Raw genomic sequence first — 17,688 nt, 5'->3', positions numbered from 1 at the left:
GTTTGTCGTGAGATTTGAAAGAAAACATTGACACCTGCAAAAGGGTAAATAGTCATATATGATGTCGACGTGCCATATTAAAACAAAAACGACTTGAATTTTTCCCGGCTCTCTTGACTCAGGCCTTTTTCAACTGCTGATCTTTGCTTTCTATATTAAAAAGTCGTAAGATATAATATGTTGTTGTTTTACCAATTATATACTTTGTTTTCTTGCAGACCAGACTTTGCTGATTCTACAGAACAGGGGTTCGTGCTGATCTTAGAATGGTAATAAACAGTCAAGAGAACCCTCGTAAATAAACAAATAATGAATCGCCAAATTTAAGGTAAGGTATAGAATAAAACGCGGTCTTAAAATTTTGAAAATCTTGGTGGGTGATGCGATTTTTTAAACACATCTCGTTCGCGGTATCAATATCGTCGCTCGTCGCGATGACTGATTCTGAGTGCGGCTGTTAAATAAAAATAATTTTGCAATCATCCTTCAATTCTATGGTGTATTTAGAAAAATTAAAAACTATTGAAGAAGGACCTCCAAAGCATATTTTGAATATTAATACTAAATTAAAATCGTGCATTCGTGATTTTAGTGAAAATGTTAATAAAAGTCAATACTGGTTATGTGGTTGTAACGCACTCATTTTTTGTTGGTCTTGTCTACTATTTTGTGTAACATACGTTCACAGCTAAATTTAGGTCTTTTTTTAAATTGGTTTGATTCTTTTTTTTACATGTTACATATTATTATATCAAAGAATGCATACACAAAGCAGCTTCTGAGGTCCTGGGTACGATCGACAATAATGAAAGGAAAAGGAAGCCTTACTGGTGGGACTTGGATATACAGGATATTATAGAGGATAAAAGACGCAAATATACAAAATACTTGAGCACCATGAAGATCGAAGACAAACTAATATATAAAAAAGCCCAAGCTAAAGTACGAAGAGAAATATGCCAGAAGAAAAATCTGATATGGGAAAAGAAGTGTAATCAACTAAACACATATGTAGAAGGTAGAAGAAGCACAGAAAGTTAGAAATTTATAAAAAATGTCAGAAAGGGAAAAGGCAAAGAAATCATCTCCCCGATTACACCACAAAAATGGGAAGGATACATGGAAAATCTTATGACGGAAAATAGAGTCGAATTTATGGACTGCCCTGACGTGACGACAAATATAAGAACAATGGGATCCCCGATTAGAATATCAATGGACGGAGTAATTAAGGCATCTACCTTACTAAAAAATCGTAAAGCACCCGGACCGGGAAATATACCGGCAGAGTTAATTAAATCAGGACCGAAAAAACTGTACGAACACTTAAGGAAGATATTCCAGGACTGCATAAACGGAACGGATGCGCCACAAGAATGGAATGAGGCTTACCTCTCAACTATATACAAAAAGGGAGATCGTACTAAGTGCGAAAACTGCAGGGGAATATCAGTAACAGCCACTGTGAGTAGAATATATGGAAAAATTTTGACAAATAGGATCGAAAACGAATACCAAGAAATAGAAGCCGAAGAACAAGCAGGATTTAGGAGCCGGAAGATCGACGGTGGACCACTTATTTACAGTCACTCAAGTAATAAGTAAAGAGCAATATAAACCAAGAGCTACATCTTGTGTTCGTGGACCTGCAGAAGTCATACCACAGCGTTCCCCTTGGATTTACTGGAACCAAAGGTCTGAAACAGCAGTGCTGTATTTCACCAACACTGTTCAAGATATATCTCGAACAAGTTCTCCAAGGTTGGAAGCAAAATATGAAATATGGGAGTACCCATAGGGGATAACATGCTCTACACACTTTGCTTCGCGGACGATCAGGTGATCATAGCACAAGATTACGATGACATAAATTATATGACACGTAAGTTTATAGAAGAATATCAGAAATGGGGACTCGAGATCAATACTAACAAAACAGAATATATGTGTATCGGAGGAGAACAACAAGATCTAATACTAGAAGAAGGGAAGAAAATGAAGTGCTGCACAAAATACAAATATTTGGGTATGCAAATCACAAATGATGGACTGTTGGATACAACAATTAAAGAACGAAACCAACTTGGAAGAAATGCTATCACGGTATTGAATGGGATACTGTGGGACAGAAGCATAAACAACAAGAACAAAACTCTAATATACATTAGCATCATAAAGAGTATAACCACGTACAGCTGTGAAGTCTGGCCAATTAAGGAAACAACAAAACGAATGCTGGAAGCTACAGAGATGGATTTTTGGAGAAGATCAGAAGATCAACTAATGAACGCATAAGAGAGATTATGGAAGTTAAACACACGATAGTGGACGACATAAAGAACAGTCAACTCATATGGTACGGGCATGTCCAAAGAATAGCAGAAATAAGAATCCCAAAGCAAATTATAAACTGGAAACCTGCAGGAAAATCAAGACTCGAGCGAATAACTAATGAACGCATAAGAGAGATTATGGAAGTTAAACATACGATAGTGGACGACATAAAGAACAGTCAACTCATTGGGTACGGGCATGTCCAAAGAATGGCAGAAATAAGAATCCCGGAGCAATTATAAATGGAAGAGATGGCAGGAAGAAGACGTTGACCGGGTAGACCGAGAAGAAGTTGGCAGGTGCAGGGATTGCACACGTTTATGGAGGAAAGATCTATCGGAGACGGTGCATGGAGAGATGGCATATATAGACGTAGAACGTTTATAAATATATTATATATATATATACATATCTTGTATATTTTATTCTTTAACTTCAAAAATTAAAGACTTTAATAAAAAAAGAAAAAAACTTTATTATGTTGGTAAAATGTTCAACTCGGCAAGTATCGAAACATATCCTGTCTAAGTAGTCTAGAAAAAACTTAATAAAAAAACTCTTAATAAAAAATACTATGAAATGAGCAGGTTATAAGGGTGGGTGGGCTTTAAATTCCACGATTGTGCAAATTATTGCTGACAAAAATGCTTTCTTATAAGGAAATTTATTATGCTTAAAGCCTTTAGCGTATAGGGTGCTAAATATCGCCTCGAAAGCTTAAACACTCTCCAGATAAGACCCCTAATATGTTCCTTTAATTTTTTACCCGTAGCTCTTTTATGTGCGAGGGCGCCACCAAGCAATCGGGATTTCTCACATAGCCCTGCAGAAGGAAATATGAAAAATTTAATAAAAACAACAATGGAACTGTAGTAAACCTCAAAAAATCACCCGTTCTTTCAAAAGTTACTTACTATGAGGGTTGTCTTTTATATTTTGCATATAGAGGTAGAAAAAAAACAGTAGATAATTTTTAAACATTATTCTCCACGAAGAGAAATGCAATTTTGCATCCGTTGGAACCAATTCTGAAAGCAACTATTCTAGTTGCTTATTGGTATCTCGAAATTTGTGTTTTTGAAGGCGTTGACTGCATCTTCTGAGGAGTGGAACCTTTGTCCACGGAGTTCATTCTTAATTTTTGTTAAAGTAATGTACCAATCAGTAGTAACAATTTTTTGATCTTGCAGAGGAATTATTGCAATATTATTGAGTTGCCTGCGTTAAACCAGTGTTGAGTTTTTTGTCACCAATTTGGCTCTAATTATTGTTTTCTGTTCTTCCATCAACAAATGCCGTATCCAAGTATTTTTTTCTATATAACTCTATATCAAAATAAAACACTAAATTACTACAATACACCAAAAGACTTTTACTTATACACTGGATGCGCGTTTCGCTACATGGTTAGCGAAACCCATCATCGGCAGATGATTAAAACTCAGTTTATTAAAACTTAATTTAATCATCTCCTGATGATAACACAGTTAGCGAAACGCGCGTCCAGTGTAAAAGTAAAAGTGTTTTGGTGTATTGTGGTGATTTAGTATTTTATTTTGCTGTTGTAACAGCAAAGGTTCCAACCCCCAACTGTAATAATTATTCTTCATGTAAAAGTTTTTGAATTGAGGTCTTTGCAATACTCAGTGATGATTAAATTTCACGATATGTGACATATGTCGATCTTCTTGGATCAGCTTACGTATAGCATTGACTCTTCTTGGGTGACTGACGTTTCGTAAGACCTGTTATTGGATCGTCGTTATGACCAATCCGTCCATGTTTAAATTCACCATACCAACGAGAAATTGTTGACTGATGTGGGGCTTCATTGCCGAAAACAGAAACCAACTCTTCAAGCCATTCTTGTTGAGACAATTGTTTTGGAAAATTATGAAAGATTATTCAGCGAAAATTTTTTTGGCTAAACTTCAAAAATTCAGTTAGCTTTAAACGAAGCAGTCTAAAACTTTAATGTCAAGTAAAGATGGCAGCTAATTTTGACATTTGATAGATGTTGACAGGCGCCTACTATGTTTCTATATGCTAAATATAAAAGACAACTCTCGTATTTTCAAAGTGTGAAAGAGAAATAAGAACCTGATACGCAGTGTGGCCCGTTGATTACTTTATACGTATAGAGAGATCAGAAGAATGCTGAACTAAGCAAGCATTTTTGTGTCTCACAGTGGGGATTTAACCAAAACGCCCCCTAACGGTCGGAATCAAAGAGGGTCGAACTAGAATATTTAACATTTTTCCTTGTTGAGGCGAGCTGTTACCAATTAGTGGTTAAGTCTGAGATGCCACCAGGCTTTTATACAGGGTTGACCATTGTTAACACCTTCTCTACGTTCTTTCGTGTTCTTCGTTATTATGCATTAAGATGCTTTGACCCAACATATACAAACAAAATGTAAACAAATCGTTTGTTTATTTACAGTAATCTACATAACATTTCCTGCAAATGCTGATATTTTCGTAATTTTATGACTACGTGTGCTATTTTTCTAAGGCCTTTGAAAATTAGTAAAAAAATAGCCAAAACTGGTCAATTTTTCTACATTTTTCCATACGATTTTAGTCATGTGATGGATTTTGTTAAAACTGTTGTTATTTACTAATTAAAAGGTGCATAATAAGAAAATGTAAGCCATTGTAATCCTACGAGAACAGTACATTAAAAGGTGCAGAATAAGAAAATGTAGACCATTGTAATCCTACGAGAATAGTAATACATATAGCAGACGTTTTAACCTTTATCAAAAAAAGCTGAAAAACAAGGGTCCAAAAAAACAATTTTCTCACAAAGCCAAGGTAGCTAAGTCTCTTCAGAGGTTCAACTCATTCTGAATCTACATAAAATTTCCTTCTAATGCAGAAATTTTCAAAAATGTGTCACAAAAAACTATGTCACAAATTACCTATAACAGATGCGAAAGAAAGCGACTGCATGGGAAACCGTTCGGCAAACCCGACACGCCTATTGAGTGGTGTAAATACACCAGTCGTTTAGTCCGGAAACCCATGCTGTGTCGTATTCGCTTGCTGGAGTGACATAGTGCGTGGTTATATGTTTCTTTTTAAACGCGTGTAGGATTTTTGTTGAACTTTTGAACTGTTATTTCTAAGTTTTGGTAATTTGTATATCTTATTTATATAATACAAATGTGTTTATTTATAGGGAAAAAAAAGATATTTATAGTATAAAAAATTAATTTATTTAACAAAATTTAATTAACAATGTGACAAAATAGTTTGGTTGGTTCTATCGGACTTTTTTCGACTATATAAATCTTTATTTGTAAACTTTAATACATCAAATATTTTCAATCTAATAAATCATTTAATGATGTAAATAAGACGAAATTTCTCACATGGGTGGTCAAATTTTATAGTTTTCATTATATCAAACAGCCTCTGAGAAATGTTTTCAACTCAAAATGCCTTTAATTATGTTTGACTACATCATTAAAAAGGGTCTTCAAATACATCAATGTGATATTTGTCTAAAATTTGCAAAAGAATCCGAATCTCTGGATAACTCGAAATTATTTACCCATTTAAAAGCCTTTGATCATGAAAGTGGAAAAATTTGTTTATTTTATTTACATGCTGGAAAAATTATTTATATTAAATTTTGATGAGTTTTGCACTGAAGAAAACATTCAGAGGCTGTTTGATATAATGAAAACTATAGAATTTGACCACCCATGTGAGAAATTTCGTCTTATTTACATCATTAAATTATTTATTAGATTGAAAATATTTTATGCATTAAAGTTTACAAAAAATAAAGATTTATATAGTCGAAAAAAGTCCGATAGAACCAATAGAAAAGTAACTATTTTGTCACATCTTTAATTAAATTTTGTTAAATAAATTAATTTTTCATACTATAAATATCTTTTTTTTCCTAATCTCCTACGAACTGATATAATATGACGAGCAATCTATTAAATTACTGAGAGATTATATGCCTCGATAATATATTGGTGCAGATTATTTTCACCCAAACTATACATTGATGCGGATTGTCTATGAACTCTTTCTGAAGGCCACAGAAACCTGAACGCGGAATTCGGTGTTCTTTCGCATCTGTTGTAGTTAATTTGTGACTATGTCTACTATTTTTTTAAGGCTTTTGGAAATGTGTAAAAAATAGCCAAACATGGTAATTTTTTCGAAAATAGGTTAATAATTATGATTGTTCTCACCCTGTCGATCTGGGAAAGTAGCAATTTCAAGGTCATTAGGGGAGACTTAATCCCCTGTAAGAGGAAAATAAAAGCAAAATATAGCCAGCAAGCCATTGGCACGGAGCTATTACAATTTTTTTTCACCCTGTGAACCGTTCAGGCACAATCGAATTCTTTAATGAATAAAATTATGGGGAAATATTTTCGAAATTGATTTAGCTTATACTTTCCCTTTTTTTGGGAGGGCTAATCTTTACTCCAAAGAGTTCATTAACTTTTTTTCCAGAACTTCAATACTTAACCATATTTTTAAAATTTTTTTAGGCTGCGAAATTTGGCAGAAGTGCTACCAGATTATCTATTACCTATTTCTCGTAAAATTATTAAGAGAAATAATAAACGGTAAACAAAACTTACATAATACCGTTCATTTGGCATCATGCTTCCACATTACAAAAAGTCCAGTGTCGCACATCGTCGAGGTTTAAAGAAAGAAAAAACAATTAATTATCACATTAATACAACTCTTTTTTGCACGAAAACTAACAAATTAACAATATTAAATATTTGAGCAAACAAGAAATTGTCTGGCATTGCGAAACAAGACGGAATCCTTAACTAATAAAACTGAAGGTTTGTGTATTTTCCGTTGAATTTGTGTATTTACTAAAAGAAAATTTGTATGTCAGTTAAATGGGTATATAAAGTTAATGTAAAGCAAATGATCCGGGAATGAAAATACATAAACAATATCTATTTAATTTATTCGGGCCGGCTAGAATTTTTCAGGAAAAAAGAAGGCCTCCGGGTTTATTTTTATTTTGTTCGGAAATAGTTACCAAACAGTAAAGGCTCATATGAAATAAAGCAGATCTGTTTATGCGAATTTGACTTGCTATAATCGATAAGTTACAAGATAGTCTATTTATTTGTCCTTATTGATGTTTCAATAGGCATTATATATATAATTCACCTATATACAGGGTAGCAAAAAACCGTTCACCGTTTCAAACTAAACGAAGAGAACCTTTTTTACATAAAAAAATCCTAGCTCTAATTCTCATTATTTGTTGAAATTCTAAGGATAAAAGAAGTACCGCCATTAGCACTCTCTACCCTAATGGATAGTACCTGTTCAGGGCTGTTACGGAATTTTACATTATCGCCATTCGCTTTGGCATTAAAATGTGTCTAAGAGTAGGTACCAAAATTCAAGAAAAAAAGTTTATAAATGTTCTTAAAAATAAACAAAATATATTATTTTTATTTAACCCTTCGAGAGCTGTAACTTCTTTGGAACGCATTTTAAAGCATATGTTTATAGGAACATTTCGTTTTATTTTTATCTGTAGAATTACCCACCGAATTTACTTTTTTTGACACCCTGTATAATCTGCGGTTATATTCTGAGGCTCAAGTCTCTCTTAGAAATTATAATAAAAATGAATATAGTTCTAGCTTCATCCACTACATTATCCAACACTAAAAAAAAGACACATTATTCTTAGAAAGTTTCTATTTTTAACGGAATAATCATTTGTAATATTTAGACGGTCGACCCATCGCTCGACACCACTGAACATAAACAAAATTATAAACACACTTGTGTTTATATTTAGAATTGTTTTCGTCAAATCTTAAATTTGAAATTACTACACTTGAATACCGCATTAGTTGTTTTGAAATAGTTTCTCGAGACTCCAATTCAGAAAACTGGAATTTATAAAACAGTTTTCTGTGTTAGGTTTATCGACAGAAATATACAGGCATGGCCAAAATTATTGCGGTTTTATCTATTGGAAAGATTTGGGGATTCTGTGAGGGAGATCGATTTTTTTTAAAGTTTTTGCCAAGATTTAACCATCATCAATAATATTACAAAAACAAGGGTCCGAAAAATTAATTTTCTCACAAAGCCAAGGTACCTAAACCCTCGAAGGTGTATATATTCCCAATCTACATAAAATTTCCTACAAATTCTGAAACTTTCATAATTTTATGACTATGTTTACTATTTTTCTAAGGCCTTTGAAACTTTGACTTTTTTCCATACATATGCTCATGAAAATTGGCGATTTTCGTCATATCACGGATTTTGTTGAAACTGCTGTTATTTATTAATTAAAAGGTACAGAATAAGAAAATATAGGCCACTGTAGTCATACAACAACAGTAATAGATATAGGGGTCATTTTAGCCTTCATTAAAAACAGTTCAAACAAAGTTTTATCACAAAGCCTAGGTACCTAAGCTTTCAAAGGTATATATTCTGAATCTACATAAAATTTCCTACAAATGCTGAAACTTTCATAATTTTATGACTATGTTTACTATTTTTCTAAGGCCTTTGAAAATGTGTAAAAATAGGCAAAAATTGGGACTTTTTTCCATGCATATGCTCATGAAAATTGTCGATTTTCGTCATATCAGGAATTTTGTTGAAACTGCTGTTATTCATTAATTAAAAGGTGCAGAATAAGAAAATATAGGCCACTGTAGTCATACAACAACAGTAATAGATATAGGGGTCATTTTAGCCTTCATTAAAAACAGTTCAAACAAAGTTTTATCACAAAGCCTAGGTACCTAAGCTTTCAAAGGTATATATTTTGAATCTACATAAAATTTCCTACAAATGCTGAAACTTTCATGATTTTATGACTATGTTTACTATTTTTCTAAGGCCTTTGAAAATGTGTAAAAATAGGCAAAAATTGGGACTTTTTTCCATGCATATGCTCATGAAAATTGTCGATTTTCGTCATATCAGGAATTTTGTTGAAACTGCTGTTATTCATTAATTAAAAGGTGCAGAATAAGAAAATATAGGCCACTGTAGTCCTACAGCAGTAATAGATATAGGGGACGTTTTAGCATTCATCAAAAATGGCTGAAAAACAAGGGTCCACGAAATAAATTTTATCACAAAGCCTAGGTACCTAAGCTTTCAAAGGTGTATATATTTTGAATCTACATAAAATTTCCTACAAATGCTGAAACTTTCATGATTTTATGACGATGTTTACTATTTTTCTAAGGTCTTTGAAAATGTGTAAAAAATAGGCAAAAATTGGGACTTTTTTCCATGCATATGCTCATGAAAATTGTCGATTTTCGTCATATCAGGAATTTTGTTGAAACTGCTGTTATTTATTAATTAAAAGGTGCAGAATAAGAAAATATAGGCCACTGTAGTCCTACAACAGTAATAGATATAGGGGACGTTTTAGCATTCATCAAAAATGGCTGAAAAACAAGGGTCCACGAAATAAATTTTATCACAAAGCCTAGGTACCTAAGGTTTCAAAGGTGTATATATTTTGAATCTACATAAAATTTCCTAATAAATGCTGAAACTTTCAAGATTTTATGACGATGTTTACTATTTTTCTAAGGCCTTTGAAAATGTGTAAAAAATAGACAAAATCTTCGACTTTTTTCCATACCATAAAAAAATGGTGACATGACGAAAATCGCCAATTTTCATAAGTACGAGTATATATTAGGAGATACAATAATTTTGGCCATATCTGTATATATGTATTTGTTGATATATCATTGGGCTTTAGAATAGAAAATGTTATATAGAGTGTTTTGGGATAGATGCAGGTATAAGATTTATTCCGTTTCCTTTCTTACAAATGAAAGAAAAACACGTCGACAAACGTGACAGTTCGGAGCTGTGTTTTGAAATCCGAAACGTTCCTAAAATGTGTGTCTCACTTCGTATTATTCTAGGCTTGTTTTTGTTGTTCTATTTTCCTTTTTTGTTTGTCTGCAGCCTATGAGAAAACAGAGCAGTTGAAAACATAAAAGGTCCGCGGCCCGGCCCTAGATTCAGATAGGTACGCCAGATGCCGTTTTATTTACTTATAGGGCAAAGGGGCCTACAAAATAAATATATACCGAGGCTTTTAAAAAAGAAGAACTTCCCTAACATAAATACCTAGTATTATAAAACTAATAATATTCTAGTTTTGTATATAAAAAAAAAACAGAATAATTATAATATTTACTTATGATACTTCATGATTTTTAACATATTTCACAATGTCCATTTGCGGTAGAATTTCGTGTTTTTTTCTTTTGATATTCACTAAACCCATTGCTATAATTAATAAAACCGCAGGAAAAAAACTTCGACAGTATAGTCTAGTTTTTAAACCGTCTTATCTGACAGGTTAAACGTTATGTGTAGCCGGGGCTTAAGAGAGATACGATATTTTTCGGAATAAATCTGATCGATTGTTGAAAAAGAAGAATAAAAAGGGTTTGCCACGCCACTGTGGCGATTGCTCGTTCACATTTGAAAAAAGAGTTGGAAGGCTGTTTGATTTTGTTTACAGTGACATTTTGAGGGGTGACATTTTTGTGTTTGTACTGCTCCACGTAAAAAAGTGTGGAAAAATCAAATAAAAAGAACCGAGCCTGGGTTTCGTCGTGGCCTATACGTCAACGTAAGGAAACAACTGGTTTTGTAATTTTTAGTTTCCTTCGAAATTCACAAATAAATACGATAAAAAAACAATAGGCTGTTGACTTCCATTGTTTTACAGATTAAATGTATTTTTAATAATAAATAAATAATATACACGTACCTACCGTATTTGCCAACAGATTTGTCACGTTTTGTATATATGTACGTTTATTATAACTTATAAATAAAAAAAAAATATTATTCTTGAAACATCAAAACGTATGTAGGTAAAAAAAATCCTAAAAAATATCTCGCGAATCTAAACGTCCTCATTAATTAACGTTTTTTAATTTATTCTAATTTAAAGAAACTCGCATTAATATTTAAGATATGCCTTGCAAGCTTATATAATATGTTTGCAGATACACAAATTTATGTGTACATGAATAAAGCGAATTGTTTAATGAAGCTGTTAACAACATAATAAAATATTCAAATGTTTACTTAAATAAATTATTATTGTTCAAGTAAAAATGTTATTAGTTTTTGTCTACAAAACTTTACACGTGGCATCAAGGTGTTTAGCTGACAAATATTAACATTTTCGTTATAATAAATAACATAAATATATAGAAATATACATAAAAACTCTTCTTTTCTCGACGGAAATATAGTTTTCAAAGTCGGGACTGTCAAATAAAATTTTATTTTCCACTTTATGTGTTTATATAAAAACAAACTTTTTAATGCTTTTCCAAGTTTCTGAGGAGAAAGTTTCAGATACAAAGACTTTTTGGTTTATTTAGCCTTGACAAACAAAGATTTTATCTAGTACAGATTTAAATTAAATATATTTACGTAAAAAATCATTATTATTTCGTGACAATGTCATACATAAATATTTTATGAATAATAATTAATAAAACAATTTTTTATTGCTAATAAAATACAATTGTTACACCGTTGGCGGAAGCAACAATCACAATTTTAAGATCAATATATTGATTCCGGTGAATAAACTTATTTCCTTCATGATTTTTCACTGTCTTTAATTTGAAATATTTTGATAACGCTAAATAATTTTATTGAGTCAATATAGAATATGAGTTTCAGAATGATCACGATCCTGCCCGTGTGTCGCCACCTTCAGACGAAGAAGTATTTTTTGCGGGAGATTCAAATTATTTACAATTTATATACGGTAAATACCAATAAAGACTTAATATTGACAATATTGATATTGATAAAATATTCTTGAATATTATATCAGAAAGTAACTTTGGACAGTAAAGTATTTAAACAAGATGTTAGTTTATATTAAACAACTGTTATAAATTTTCAATAAAAAAAACACTAATTCAATACAGAGACTTTTGGATCTATGACTTACAAATACTTCTAACCATCTCTGATATACAGGGTGGGTCCTTAAATAAGGGCAAATATTTTCAGGGCTGACAGGGAATAAAAGAAACATATTTTCCCTTTGCCCTTTTTCAAATAAGTCCAAAATAACCGAGTTGTTTTACTTTGAAAATTAAAAAAAACGATTTTTTGCTTAGATTTTGAGAACTACTGGATATGTTCTGGGTTTTCTTTCTTGCAAATTTAATCTACTCCCTATGTTGCCATATTATCCAGAAATTAGTTTCTTAACTTAAAACTGAAAAAAGTTTTTTTTCAAAAAATTCCAAATTTTTCAAAATTTTTGAAAATAGTAATAGTTTGGATAACATTTAGGTATTTATTCTGTTTTGATTCTCCTGAATAAGGTGAAGGTATTTGGAACATTATAAATAATTTCTTTCGGTATAATAAAAGACATGGGCGTCCTAAAAATTCTTGTATTTATGAGTTACAAATACTTCCAACTATCTTTGATAGATATTGGTTTGTTTTCTAAAAAGAAGAAAATAGTAGGAAGAATATGAGTTAGGTACTTAAACTGTTTGAATTCTCCTGAATAGGGTGAAGTATTTGGAATATTATGAATAATTTCTTTCAGTATAATACAAGACCGAGTTACAATAACTATCTTTGATAGATATTGGTTTGTTTTAATAGTAAGAATAAGAGTAAGGAGAGCTTAAACCTTATTAGTTTTTCTGAATAAGGAGAATATGAGTACTTACTTCCAGTGTTACCTACGAGACATAACCGTTATCGCAAAAAAATTGTCAAAATCAGTACAGCGAAGGGAGGAAGTTGTTTTAGTTCCTGTCAAACAACTGTCACTAATCCATCCACTTGTGTCACTCGCGGCAAAGTCGCGCGGCGTTACGTAACGCATAAAAGAGCGGGCTTTTCGAAAAGTGAGGTTAGGATGGGCGACGGCCGAATACGGACCAGTAGCGACGGACTCGGAATCTCTCCGCAAGCCGACCGAACTGACGGCGCGTTGTTGGATTCATACTGAGAGCGTACAGATACATACGTACACGCTTATGCGGCACACATAATGTGCCGTGTTGTTTACTGTTTACTTGTCTGCTCGCTCGCCTCACCCGTATGAGAGATGTTGTTTACACAGTTATATTTAGAGTTAGAGAAATGCAAAAGCAAACCAACTACACCTGCCTCGTCGGCTGGATATCATCCCGCAGGGACGTATTTGTGGATTATCCTTGACGGTCGCTTTAAGCCTTTATTTTCACAGCACAGGGCTGGACTCCACTTTTTTCCCACCCGAATTTCCATTTTACCATTTTTTCTCTAATTATTATTTTTTTTCCAATAATTTTGTAACGCTGATGACAACTTAATTTTATTATATTTTTTTTTAATAAAAATAATAAAATATACAGGGTGAGTCTTAAATAAGTGCAAATATTTTCAGGGCTGGTAGATCTCGATAAAAGAAACATATTTTCTCTTTGTCGTTTTTCAAATAAATCCAAAATAACCGAGTTATTTTAATTTGAAAATTTCTAAAAAAAATAATTTACTAAAATTTTGAGAACCACTGGATCTTTTCTGGATTTTCTTTCTTGTAAATTTAATCTACTACCTATGTTGCCATATTATCAACAAAATGTGTTTTTTAACTAAAAACTAAAAATATACTTTTTTCCCACCCAAATTTCCATCTTATCATTTTTTCTCTAATTATTAATTTTTTCCAATAATTCTGTAACGCTGATGACAAAACCCAACTTAATTTTATCATATTTTTTTAATAAAAATAATAAAATATACACAGTGAGTCTTAAATAAGTGCAAATATTTTGAGGGCTGGTAGATCTCGATAAAAGAAACATATTTTCTCTTTACCGTTTTTCAAATAAATCCCAAATAACCGAATTATTTTACTTTGAAAATTTCCAAAAAAAATCATTTTTTGTTAAAATTTTGAGAACCACTTTCTCTAGGATCTTTTTCTGGATTTTCTTTCTTGTAAATTTAATCTACTACCTATGTTGCCATATTATCAACAAAGTATGTTTTTTAACTGAAAACTAAAAATATTTCCAAAAAAAATCCAAATTTCCAAAAAGAAAATTCGCGAAAAAAACCTCATAATCGTGTTTCTGGAGTCGAAAAATATTTTCACTTACTTAAGACTAACCCTGTATTGTAGTATAATAATCTAGGGTTGTTCAACAAAGTTGAAGAGGTAATATTTTGACCAGCAGTATAACAAACAGTTTAAATGAAATAAAAGAACCTACGTTGTGTTAAAATTATTTTTTATTGTGACTTACAATTGACTTGAAATTTGTAAATAGCCCTATTTATTTTATTAAATTATTTTTAGAGAGAGGTTTTGTTAGTTAGCTGGTCCCCATCTGCAGGTACTGAGGTGGTGAATTGAGTACAAGTACTGAGGCTTTGAATTATTAACAGCATAAATCGAATCCATTATATACATACACATGTTATACAATATAAGTATCAGATGAAATAAATCAGGAAAAGCTTTAGCACAGAATATTACAACAGGAAAATAAGGGAGGAAAATAAATAAAATAATGAGGAAATATTTACTTTGTTTTTAATAACATAATTTGTCACAATAACCAAAATTTACAAACCAAAATAACATCAATGCGTCTCGAAAGGTAGTCTCAAAGCTATTACCTAACATCTACCATCTCTGTTCATTGTCTGATGGGAGGGGGTTAAAAATCGTAACTCCAAAATTACAGTGGCTAGCGAAACGCGGTTTTCAATTTAAGATTAGGAATAATATTTGCAATAAAATTTGTAATAACATAAAAATCAATCAAAGTCGCAGTTTTTGAGATAAAAAAATTGGAAAAATTCCTTTACTTTGAAACTGAAAGAACTGCCTACCAATTTTTTATTAACATATTTTAGTTTGGGCGGCTATACGTGCCTCCCCGGCGCCAATTTTTTCCTTTCCTTAAAAAAATCTATACAAACGAAAATGTTGAATTATGGAATATAGATTAAATTTGATTGTTTGTATATAATTTTAATTACAAAATTTCTATTTTTTATGTAGAATTCGCTATTAATTTAATGGGACTCATCATTTCTAGAAATTTTATTAAATAATTAAACTTTATTACTTTTTTATAGACTCGAACTCAAAGTTGTAATACAGTAAAAGGCAACATATCAGTCGCATTCACGCATCCAATTTTTACACATTTATTTGTTACAGATAAAAAAAGGCCACGCTTGTCACCAACAAATTATTGTGTTTATCTTAAGTAAATAAATTTGAAATAAAATCAATTAGTGGGAAATATCGTAGTTGTACAGGACCGGTTTAGAATTTACATCAATTTTAACGTCAATTACAATTCATCTTTAGAGAAAAATATGCATATTTGTTTCGGAAAATTTTACTTATTTATACAGTCCTTTTCAAAAGAAATCGAAACTACATAAAAATAGATTGATTTATCGATCTATCTAATATTAAACGATTCCTGAAAAAAGAGCTGATCTGCGCCCCCTGCATGCGATTATACTGGCGATATCATCTTCAAAGGTGCGAAATTATTATAAGGGCTGTATGTGAGTTTAAGGGTGGAATCAACCCCACGGAGCCTCGATATTACTGTCAGCTCAATCGACTGTGCAAAACCCTATTTAGAAAAAAGTTGCTTATAAAAGCCGATTTCGGAGGCAATATTTTTTAGGCCGTATTAGAGATTTTCTTTATTTATAATAAGGATAGAGGAATTACAATATATGAGCCTTAACCTTACCCCATTCTATATATAATTAATAGATTTGGTATATGAGAAATTAATGTCTCTATCTTCTGTGGCGGATTCATCTCTTCACAAGAGTCCTATGGGTATTTCGGCACTGTAAGAAAATCTACAAAATAAAATAGTTATTTTTGTAAAAACTGCTGCGTTAATCCAACGGAGACCAACTTGTCAGCAGTGATTTACTAGGAAGTATATCTCTTCCCGTCGTCGGAAGCAAAAAAAACACAAAAGACCGAAGAAAAGCTATTTACAATATCTAAATACAACTATTCATGAACACTTTAGAATACTTTTTTTCAACATAATGAAGTCTATTATTTTTTTCTCCAAGTATATGGTTGTGGAGGAATTGTCATGGAAAGCTCTTACAGAGAAATCCGCCAAGTGAAACGGTGTATGTTTACGTTTAGGGTTCGAGCCCGGGGGGATCGCGGCTTGTATTTGTACTTTTACATAACTAACTAACCACTTTAGCGTTGTTAAAGTTAGCTTTAAGTTTGCTGACTTGTCGTACACTTTCTTGGCAAACAGCGCACCGACCTGCCTCTGACCTTTCACCCCTCATCCCTTTGTCTTTCGCGCGTTTCCATGCAACCACCATCTATTCAACCATTCTATTAAATAAACGGTATTACCACAATTTTCTTATTATTGAAACAAAAACTATTTTAAACTTAATATTTAAAGAGCTGATTCTTGGATCTATTCACATAATACTTCATATGACGATATTATGTGAATAGTTCCTAAACATCTTAACTTTAAAAAAAATGGTAAAATTTTCTAGTTCACATCTGTCAATTATACGAGGGAAAACAAAATGTTGATATTTTGGTGAAAATTTGAAACACCCTGTGGAATATGTTAAGACAGCAGGTTATTTAAAAATGATTTTATCAGCTAGGTTCATCTTTTCTCTATAGTTTATTTTTTGGTTCATTTCAGAAAAAAATCTTATTTTTTTATTATTTCTTTTATTTTTTATTTTTTTATTTTTTTAACAGAACGTCAACGGTTTTTGTGAAGCATCTGTAAAAAAAACTAAAGTGTTCTCGAATTTCGTTGCATTTAGATATTTTAAATAGTTTTCTCTTTGTTCTTTGTATTTTTTTGCCACTATTATTATGCCACTGCTGTCAATTAGTCTCCATTGGATTAACGCAGTAGTGTTTACAAAAAATAACTATTTTATTTTGTAGGACTTTTTTGAAGAGATGAAGCCGCCACAGAGGTACAGACATTTGTTACATTCTACATTGCTGAGGAGAGGACTTTTATTAGTAGTGGGAACTATCGAATGAATACTATCGAAACATTCGATAGTTGCAATTCATTCGAATAATTCGATAGTTAGTAAGAAAACATTCGTTGAAAACTATTCGAATAAAAATTATCGAATAGATCCGTCATCTGCCTTGAAATATTGTATTCTAGTAATTCGGCAGCAAAAACCATTCATTTATAAAATTCATTCATTTATGAAATTCATTTATTCGTCAGGATCGATTATAATAAAATATTAACTGAATTTTAGTTGTCGCCCGGCGAA

At 31.8% G+C, this 17,688-nt stretch overlaps 2 protein-coding genes across 5 annotated transcripts in view; one reads left to right on the top strand and one right to left on the bottom strand.

Annotated features, from left to right (window-relative positions):
- Positions 1-13,423, bottom strand: part of LOC115875041 (forkhead box protein P1-like) — a 146,187-nt gene extending 132,764 nt beyond the window's left edge. The window contains exon 1 of one of the 4 annotated variants that reach the window (XM_030890377.1): positions 13,083-13,423. The gene's annotated coding sequence lies outside the window, so the exon portion shown is untranslated. The remainder of the gene's footprint in view (positions 1-13,082) is intronic. The other 3 variants (XM_030890376.1, XM_030890379.1, XM_030890378.1) reach the window with 3 other exon arrangements.
- LOC115875040 (histone lysine demethylase PHF8-like) overlaps positions 291-17,688 on the top strand; it is a 143,645-nt gene continuing 126,247 nt past the window's right edge. The window contains exon 1 of the mRNA XM_030890374.1: positions 291-328. The gene's annotated coding sequence lies outside the window, so the exon portion shown is untranslated. The remainder of the gene's footprint in view (positions 329-17,688) is intronic.

This window comes from Sitophilus oryzae, unplaced genomic scaffold (assembly GCF_002938485.1).
Source record: "Sitophilus oryzae breed Bouriz unplaced genomic scaffold, Soryzae_2.0 scaffold_1318_pilon_pilon, whole genome shotgun sequence".
Lineage (NCBI taxonomy): Eukaryota > Metazoa > Arthropoda > Insecta > Coleoptera > Curculionidae > Sitophilus > Sitophilus oryzae.
The sequence above is the reverse complement of the archived record's forward strand: the minus strand, read 5'-3'. Positions and strand labels throughout refer to the sequence as shown.